This window comes from Silene latifolia, chromosome Y (genome assembly GCF_048544455.1).
Source record: "Silene latifolia isolate original U9 population chromosome Y, ASM4854445v1, whole genome shotgun sequence".
NCBI classification, from domain to species: Eukaryota; Viridiplantae; Streptophyta; class Magnoliopsida; order Caryophyllales; family Caryophyllaceae; genus Silene; species Silene latifolia.
The window spans coordinates 44083030-44091761 of NC_133538.1; positions in this window are offsets into that span (position 1 = coordinate 44083030).

The following is an 8732-nucleotide window of genomic DNA, read 5'->3' on the forward strand; positions in this document are numbered from 1 at the left end:
GCCGTCCTACCAGGGGAATTATATATCTATATGAGTAGTAAAGGTCTTTCCTAGTTATAGATATTGGTATATGTCATTCAAGGCAAGAGTTGTGCCTTGTATTGTTTGGTTGTGAGAGTCTTGGTCCTATCGGATACTAGAGGTGAGCTATAAGCCCTCTAATTGCGATATGATCATCGGGATTGATGTTCTCATCTGTTCTTATGGTGAGATGCAGGCCATAAGTATGAATGTGACTTTAGTAGCCACGTCCCGTGCAATGTTTGCTAAGTGGTTTTCCAAGTAATAGCTACAGTTTCTATTCTTGTAAGTTGCATTAATTGATCCCTTACTTAACATGATTCGGATTCTAATCTTATATCTATGTTGTATTTCCTTCAAATGCGTGCCTTTGTATAAATGACCGTATTCTTGTCTTTCACATTATTTAATTGTCTCACATGAATAGTTGAATCTTTATTCTGTTAATGTTGATCTATCTTGTTCAATCTCATTTAATTACCATGTTTAAATATAAACTTGATATTCATATCTTTTGTATGTATCTTATTTGACATACCTGTTTTAGTTCTTTGTTATGTTCATTTTGACAATTTGTGGCTGGGAGAACCTTGAGTTACTCCCCACTAACTGTGGCGTTCATGTTTACATGAATGACAGGTATTAGTCGGTGTATCTATGGGATGAAGACATGTGTGATTTAGCGAGTACCTTGGACTAGTAGTCGGTTTAGTAGGATTGCTTAGACTCACCTTTTATCATTTGTCATTCGAGGGATATATTTTCCCTCACCTTGACTATCACGTTTGTATAATTTAATCTTTATTTCCGCATTCTTTATTTGTGTTTTAGATTTTTATGAACCCGCGCTTTAAATTTTAAAAGTTTCAAAAATTTCCTAATTTTCGCTTGAATTTATAAATTATATTTTCCGCGTTATTGCGAGGGTTCACAGTGATGATGGATGTTGGGTTTTTGGAGTGAAGGTAGAGGAAATGGGTTGTTGGGATGATGGTGGTTGTGGTTGATTTCATGGTCGTGGTTGGTGGTGGTTTCTGGTGGAGGAACGGATTAATTGATTATTTAATTGATCGTATGTCGATACGGGTTAATTAAATTGCTTGAAATTGACGGACAATTTTGTGAGTATTATTGACGCATCTTATTGTAATTCGATTAAATAAGATACGGTCTAAATAATCAAATTGTTTTATTACTTAGATAAAATTATTGTTTACGAAACAATTGGAACTGAATGAATAATTTATTATAAATACAAGACGTTGTGATTTATAATTGATAAACCGTTTTGGTACAAGTAATTATGAATTACTAAGTCGATTTTGTACATGACGTATTTTTATTAATACGTTGATTTTTAATATGTTAAGAATACATGACAATTTCACATCACTAGTAACTTGTGACAATTGACAAATGACAAAATATAAAATGGACCTCCCATTTTATGTAAGTGCCGAAAAATGGAGGGAGTATAATGTTTAAATTGTGTTAAATAATTAAGTGGAATGCAAAATGATTGCACACCTATTTGTAGCCATGCAAGTCTATTTTCTTGGGAAGAAAATGAGCTCATGCATTGGGCACTAGACACCCCTCCCCATCGGTTTTCAAAGGCCATTATAGAGTTTTTTCTCTCTAATAATTCATTCACTACTTTACATTATAATTCTAGTGTAAGAAATATAATTTCCTCTCTACATCTTATGAAAAATTAGAGAGATAAAATCTCCAAAAATCCTTCCTCTTGACCGAAATTGCAAGAGACCGAAATAAATATTTTGGGTCAATTTTTAGTAAGATTAATATTGTTCTAGTTCAAATAATATTAATTTTTAAGAGGTTATCTTGGGTATTCATCTTTGGGAGGGATTCTAAGCTTGAATCTTTGTTCATCCATATAAGGAAAGCTCAAAACAAGTAAGAAGGAGATCTTACTTGTGCCCTTTAATCCGAAACTCCCAAGTAAGAAAGACGATTTCTTCTCTATTTCTAATTATGTTTGCATGCGTAAGATCTAGATTTAATTTTATGACTAAATTAAATTGTAACATATATGAATATGTTAAATAAATGAGATTAATATTTCTAACAAGCGGTATCATGAGCCTTAGGTTGTTTGCATGCAAATCGGTTATTGTTTTTCCGAGTTATAAGATTAACAAACAAAACTTATAAATTTGTGTTTATTATGAAATATCACGAAATTTATTTGCATGTTAAAGTTTCTGGTCCTAAAATGTGTTTAGGATATTTTGGTTTATTTATGGATTTTATTGTTCATTTTATATAATAATGGCATTAAAATGTGATTTTTAAGATAAAAAAGTCATTTTTGGACTAAAAATAGCTAAACTTCGATTTTTTCAGTGGTTTTCCGATAGGTTTTCACATATATTATCTACTGATGGCCTGTAAATTTTCATAATAAAATGAGTTGTATTGCTCAAAATATGGATTTTTCAAGTTAAAATCATATTTAAATGGGTAAATAGGTTAATATGAGTTATATTTTGAATCTGGTCATGGAAATTTAGTATATTGTCACATGAAATTTTACAAGATGTGTGTAAAATATTTGGCTATAATGAAGTCTTTATGCATGATTTATGAATTTTTGATGAAAAATCACATAAATAGTGACTTTAATTAGTAAAAATGCTAAAACATACTTCATGACTAAGGAAAAACGTCACATGTTGCATTTTATCATATATTTAAGATCTAAAAGTGAAAAGTTGATAAAAATAATTTTTCTCATATTATTATGGTAATAATTGTTAAAATCGATAAACCGCAACATTGTTTTTCTCGATAAATTTTCGAAATTTTTAACCTAAATTTTGAACATTATGAGTGTCATGGTATTCTTCCAGAATATTCATGATTTTAAATTTCAAATTTTGAAATTATTTTAAATTTTTATGATTTAATTTGAAGTTTATGACATAATTTTGTATTTTAGGTCCATTTCTGAACAATATTAAGAAATCTAGGTTAATTATTGTCAAATGTTAGTGGAGAATAATTTTGAGTCCTAAAATAGTTAGGGTAATTAACTTGTACATAAATATGATTTTATGTAATTATTGTGATTATAAAAGGTTAAATCACGCAAATCCTTAAAAACCGACTAATATACGATATTGGCTCCTTAAAGGCGATTTGGCATAAAATTGGGCATGTTCATACATATTATAATGCTGCATTTTATTTATGATTGTCATATTTTAATTTTTATGTAATTTTTGAATTATGTAATTTTACTTAGTATGCCTTAGTTTTAATTGATATTACCCGAAACGTAATGGAATATCGATTCGGTTGTAATTTATTGTGATCTCATATCACCGTTTTGTAATTTAATAGATTTATTTTATTTTAATTACAAATGTATAATAGGAAATTATGTATTTATTATGTAATTTATTTATTCCGGAGTTCCTTGAAGACGGTGCCACTTGAGAAGGCGATCCATCAAAGAAAATGTTGCCTTGAAATGCGTGCCAAGACCGATGTTCAAGGGACCAAAGGAGTTGGTTTCCGAATTTGTAATAGTTTATTAGATTTACTATTCTAGGAAGGCCATACTAGGATTTTATTTATGCTTTGCATTTTATTTATATGTTGCATGCATCGCTAAATCGCCATAACTAAAACATGCATTATCATTTTATCGAGTTTATCGACCGTGTCAATTACAATTATCGTAGTTCACCGCTTTAGTTCACTTAAAACGTGATAGATAATAAATTGACATGACCTCTCGCTAAAATAAACAATTGAGACTTAGCCTTACCAAAAAGTAGAAACCATGAAATCCTATTTCGTGAGGGAGTGCACTCGGCTTTACCGGGGTACAAACCTTGTTACGTAGGGGAAGTGGGTGATAAATGTCTACCCACCGAATTTATAAAGATGAGGGTTGTATTCGGCTTTTCCGATGCCCAAGTTAATGTAAATTTGGATCATGGACACATTTCTTCGAAATTTGGGTTGAACTCAACGAAAGTATTCTCGACGGTTGCCGGATGTGTTTCGGGCTAAAGATAAATTTTATTGTAAATTTATCGACCAAGAGTTCTAAAAGTAGAATCGATTAAAAAGTTAATCCACCGAGTTATATTGATAAGGGTTGTATTCGGCTTTACCGATACCTAAGTTAATATGAATTTGGGTCTTTGAATCATTTATCAAGTTGGGTAGAGGTCACTAGATAAATGCAATAAAACTTGTTTAAATTAAAATTTACGAGTATTATTATTATTTTGAAAACGACAAATGTTTTATTCCTTCTATTTTCGTTTTGTAGACCACTTTTATTTCTCATAACAATGGCCGCACCAAACACCAACGCCGCACCTCTCACTAATGTTTCATGGCTTCGATCCTTCATGGATCGTTGTAAACTTGAAAAGAATGGGCGAAATTTCTCTGATTGGGATGCCAACCTCAAATTAGCCGCCCAAGGTGACGACAAGCTTCGTTACCTCACCGAGGCCTCTCCACCCGAACCTAATGCTAGGTCGAGTGCCGCCACTAGGGAAGCATATAAGGCTTACCACAAAGAGTTCGCCGCTATGAAAAATGTGTTGATTTTTGCAATGGAGGCGGATCTCCAAAGGAGAGCCTTTAAAATGGGCACCGCTTATGAAATCTATTCCAAACTTGTGACAATGTTTTCGCAAGCTCCGAGGATCGTCCAATATGAGGCGGCCTCGGCATTCTTTGATCTCGATTTTAAGGAGGGCCAAAAGGTTAGCCCTCATGTGCTCAAATTGTTGGAGCTAGTCGAGACATTGAAACTTCAAAAGGTTGAAATCCCCAAAGAGCTCATTGCAGATAGGATTCTACACCCCTTATCCAAAGTCAAAGCATATGTTCAATTCCGGGTGAATTTTAACATGCAAGACAAGGACGTGTCTCTTGAAGAGTTGCACAAGTTACTTGTGCAAGCCGAAAGAGACATGGGGTTAAATGTTAACCCACTTAAGGATGTGCTTAATATAAGCACTAAGAGCAAGGGGAAGTTCAAGAAGAATGGGAAAAAAGGAAAGAGGCAAGCTCCCATGTCCACCAAGGCTAAGACTTTTGAAGCTAGCACTTCCAAGACCAAGAAGGGTCCTCTTAATAAATGCCATTATTGTAATGGTGTTGGACATTGGAAAAGGAATTGTTCCAAGTACCTTGGTGACATCAAAGCTGGAAAGATCACTCCAGTAGGTAAATGACTATCCTTTCTTTTATGTTTCTAATTCAACTATGGTATTTTGATACAAAGTTGTGATAATGTATCCCCTTTCTATTGTAAATAGGGCCTCCTCCAAGCAATGACAAAGGAAAAGAAAAGCAAGCTTGAGAAATAATCAAGGAGTTAGGAGTATCTACCAATGAAGCTTGGCTTTTTGTTATTGTCTTATTTTAAGTTGTGTTTCGGATTTTTAGAACTATTTTGATTTCCTTGTTCGACATGGAAATGGTTGATCCTTTCTAAACAATGGTTGTATTTTGGATTATGGTGGCTTGGTTTACAACCCAAGTCACCCCTTTTATCGTATTTTATTGTTCTAAAAGTCGTCTTTATATGCTTGCACATAGAAACATATGATCATCTACTTAAAGTGATCCAATAGACAACTATGATGGTGGGATTCATTATACGTCCACAAGCTTAAGGCTTGTGTATGATCAATTATAAAGTGGTGTTGAGTTGATGAACTCTCCTAAAGGAATGTCAATTACCAAGTACACTCATCAAATCTAAAACTATTTGTCAATCTATGAGATAGTCCTCCTTATACTTCAAAATCATTATTTGTGTCTCATAAGCTATCTTTGAATATCTAGTGTATTTATTCTAAAGATAGAGTGGGAGAAAAATGAAGACACAAAGAATACAAAGAATAATTTGTATGCTTGAGTAAATGAGATCTACGAAAGAAAGAATGATCTGTATACCTAAATAGATAGTATACAAGAATAGATGAGATCTATGGTCTCGAATAGATGAGATCTACATGACAAAAGAGACCAAGTGAAGTAATCAAAAGAATATGTTATCAAGATAACTACACGAGGAGACCAAAAGAAAGTTTTGAAAGAAGATGACTAAACAAAAGTCTTAACAAGAGATTTGGCTAGTTTATGAACAATATATGACCAAGAGTTTCAATATTGATATTTACTTAAGAGCCTAAATGAAACAAAGTTGCATCCTTGAATATAAATGAGATTTATGATTAAGGTTGCAAAGGAAGATATGCCGATATCTACTAAAGCTAAGTTAATTGTTAACTACTCTAGTGTCATTACTTAACCTCATTATGAAAATGAAATGGTTAAACCTCCTTCCGGAAAAGGGTATTTTGAGAAGGACGTGTATTAAATGAAATTCATATTTAAATAATGACATTGCTACGCATCATTATAAAATGAATGAGTTAGAGATTAAAAATCTCTTTCCATAAGTTTAAGATTGAAACCTTTTCAAAACAGGTATTTTGAAAAGATATGTTGGGAACATATATGGTTTTATCTTAATAACTTAGCAAAGCAAAATGTATTTCAATTCTTGAAATACTTCAATTGAGTAGTCAATTACGAAACATGTGGAATTGAGTGGGAGTTTGAAATTATCATGTGAAGACATGAAATTTAGTGGGAGCAATCATCTTGTAAAATTTATAACTCATTGCTCATTGAGAATGACGAGCTAGTACTATCTTTACAAAGAAGTATTTGAGTTTTCAATTCTGGATGAAAATGGGCTATGATGAATCCAATCACATCATGAGATGTTGGATAGGTATTGAGATATACACATCAAATCAACGAGAAACGTAGGTTATTCATATCGATGAAAATAGAATTACCATAAGCAGTCATGGTCATTCATTGAACCTAAGAATGGTCGATCACATGATTTAAAATTACTAATGTTTCCGCCATTTGAATAATCATGCACATGTCCTATAATGAATCATATGCTTAAGAGCATGATGAGTCATTGGTAAGCAATAGAAGAATTGTCATGAATTCTCGAGAAGAACTAATGAGCTATTCTAGTGTTTGACGTAACACTCTATTATGTGACAAGAAGTTGCACATATTGAAGTTCGAAATCGCGTAAGAATTTATGAAAATCCTAAGCTATTCAAGCTAAAAGGAGAAATAAGAAGTTTGAAAAGATACTTGTTATAGTAAGAAGTTACTCAAAAGTAGTATTTTCTAATATGCTAGGACTTATGAGAAGTGATAGGCTAATCATCTTGACAATTGTTGCAAGACTCTACAAAATATATACCTAGTGCATTACGAGTTGGTGGAACACTTGATTAGTGTGAGTTATATCATCCACCACAATTCGTTGGTTATGTGATAAACAACAAGAAAGTTCTTTCAATATAAAGAACCTAAACATAGGTTGGGAACCTAGATATGTACTTGGTAAGGTTCATGCTATGAGAGATAACATGAATATAATGGAAAGTGCAATACAAGAAGTATGAACACATGGACACATGGTATGTTAAACTTCTATTGCAATCGACTAGTGTTTACACACTTACGATATACATCACAAGGTTGTAATATGGTATTGACTACCCGAATGTGATGTTGACATTCGTTGTTTGAGTTATTATTAACTCACCTTATACTTTGTTACATCCAAACGGGTTGTAGAGACAATTGAACCCCGTTAAAGTGAACACGTATTAGCATTGTATTCGCCCATAGTAACTTACATGAGGTGACGTCTCGAAGTGACTAGAGTGTGATGCGATTGATGGCAAGTTCAAATGCCATAGAGTCATATGAGATGACTAGTCGATCACATAAAGGCATTTGTTAGAACACTTTGTCGGGCCGATGACCGCTTATAGAGTTACGCAAATTTATATTGCCTGGTCGTGGCGAGAGCTACAATAGTATTCTAATGAGTCGATTCTTTTGACTAAAGACTGTTCGCCTAAGGTGGCACAGTTTCAGATTAACTTTGATTTATGTTACTACGACCTTCGTAAATGGGGTCGAATAGGCATATTTAAGGTTATGATGGCTGTGGCTAGTCGAAGGGAATAAGTGCGATAGGAATTGTCCACCTCTTGTCAGGGTTATAACAATATCTCAAGGCCACTCGAGGAGTAATGAACTGGAAATGCGTGGCCACGCTCGGAAGGTATCTATGGTAGATAATTCCGGTCAATCAGTTATTCTCCAGATCGAGGAAACCACTCTCGATATGATCACTTGCAAATACGACCTGAAAGACGCCTTGCATTGAGTGGGAGATAGTAATAGGACAAGAGAATTGGTGACGCACACTTGTCGAGGACAAGTGGGAGATTGTTGGAATATGTGTCCTCCGACAATAATGTGATCACAACTGTTGATCATGATGATCACATGTTTAAATATCATTTTTAGAATACATGTGGGATGTAATATTTTACAGTCAACTGGTCCACACAAATCGGTAATGATTGGCTGACTAGAGTTTGACATTACTGTCGTGCGACGGTGGTGATCAGTTGATCCCCTTAGGTCATACCTAAAGGGTAACACTCTTAACTGATTATTTAATTGATCGTATATCGATACGGGTTAATTAAATTGCTTGAAATTGACGGACAATTTTGTGTGTATTATTGACGCATCTTATTGTAATTCGATTAAATAAGATACGGTCTAAGTAATCAAATTGTTTTATT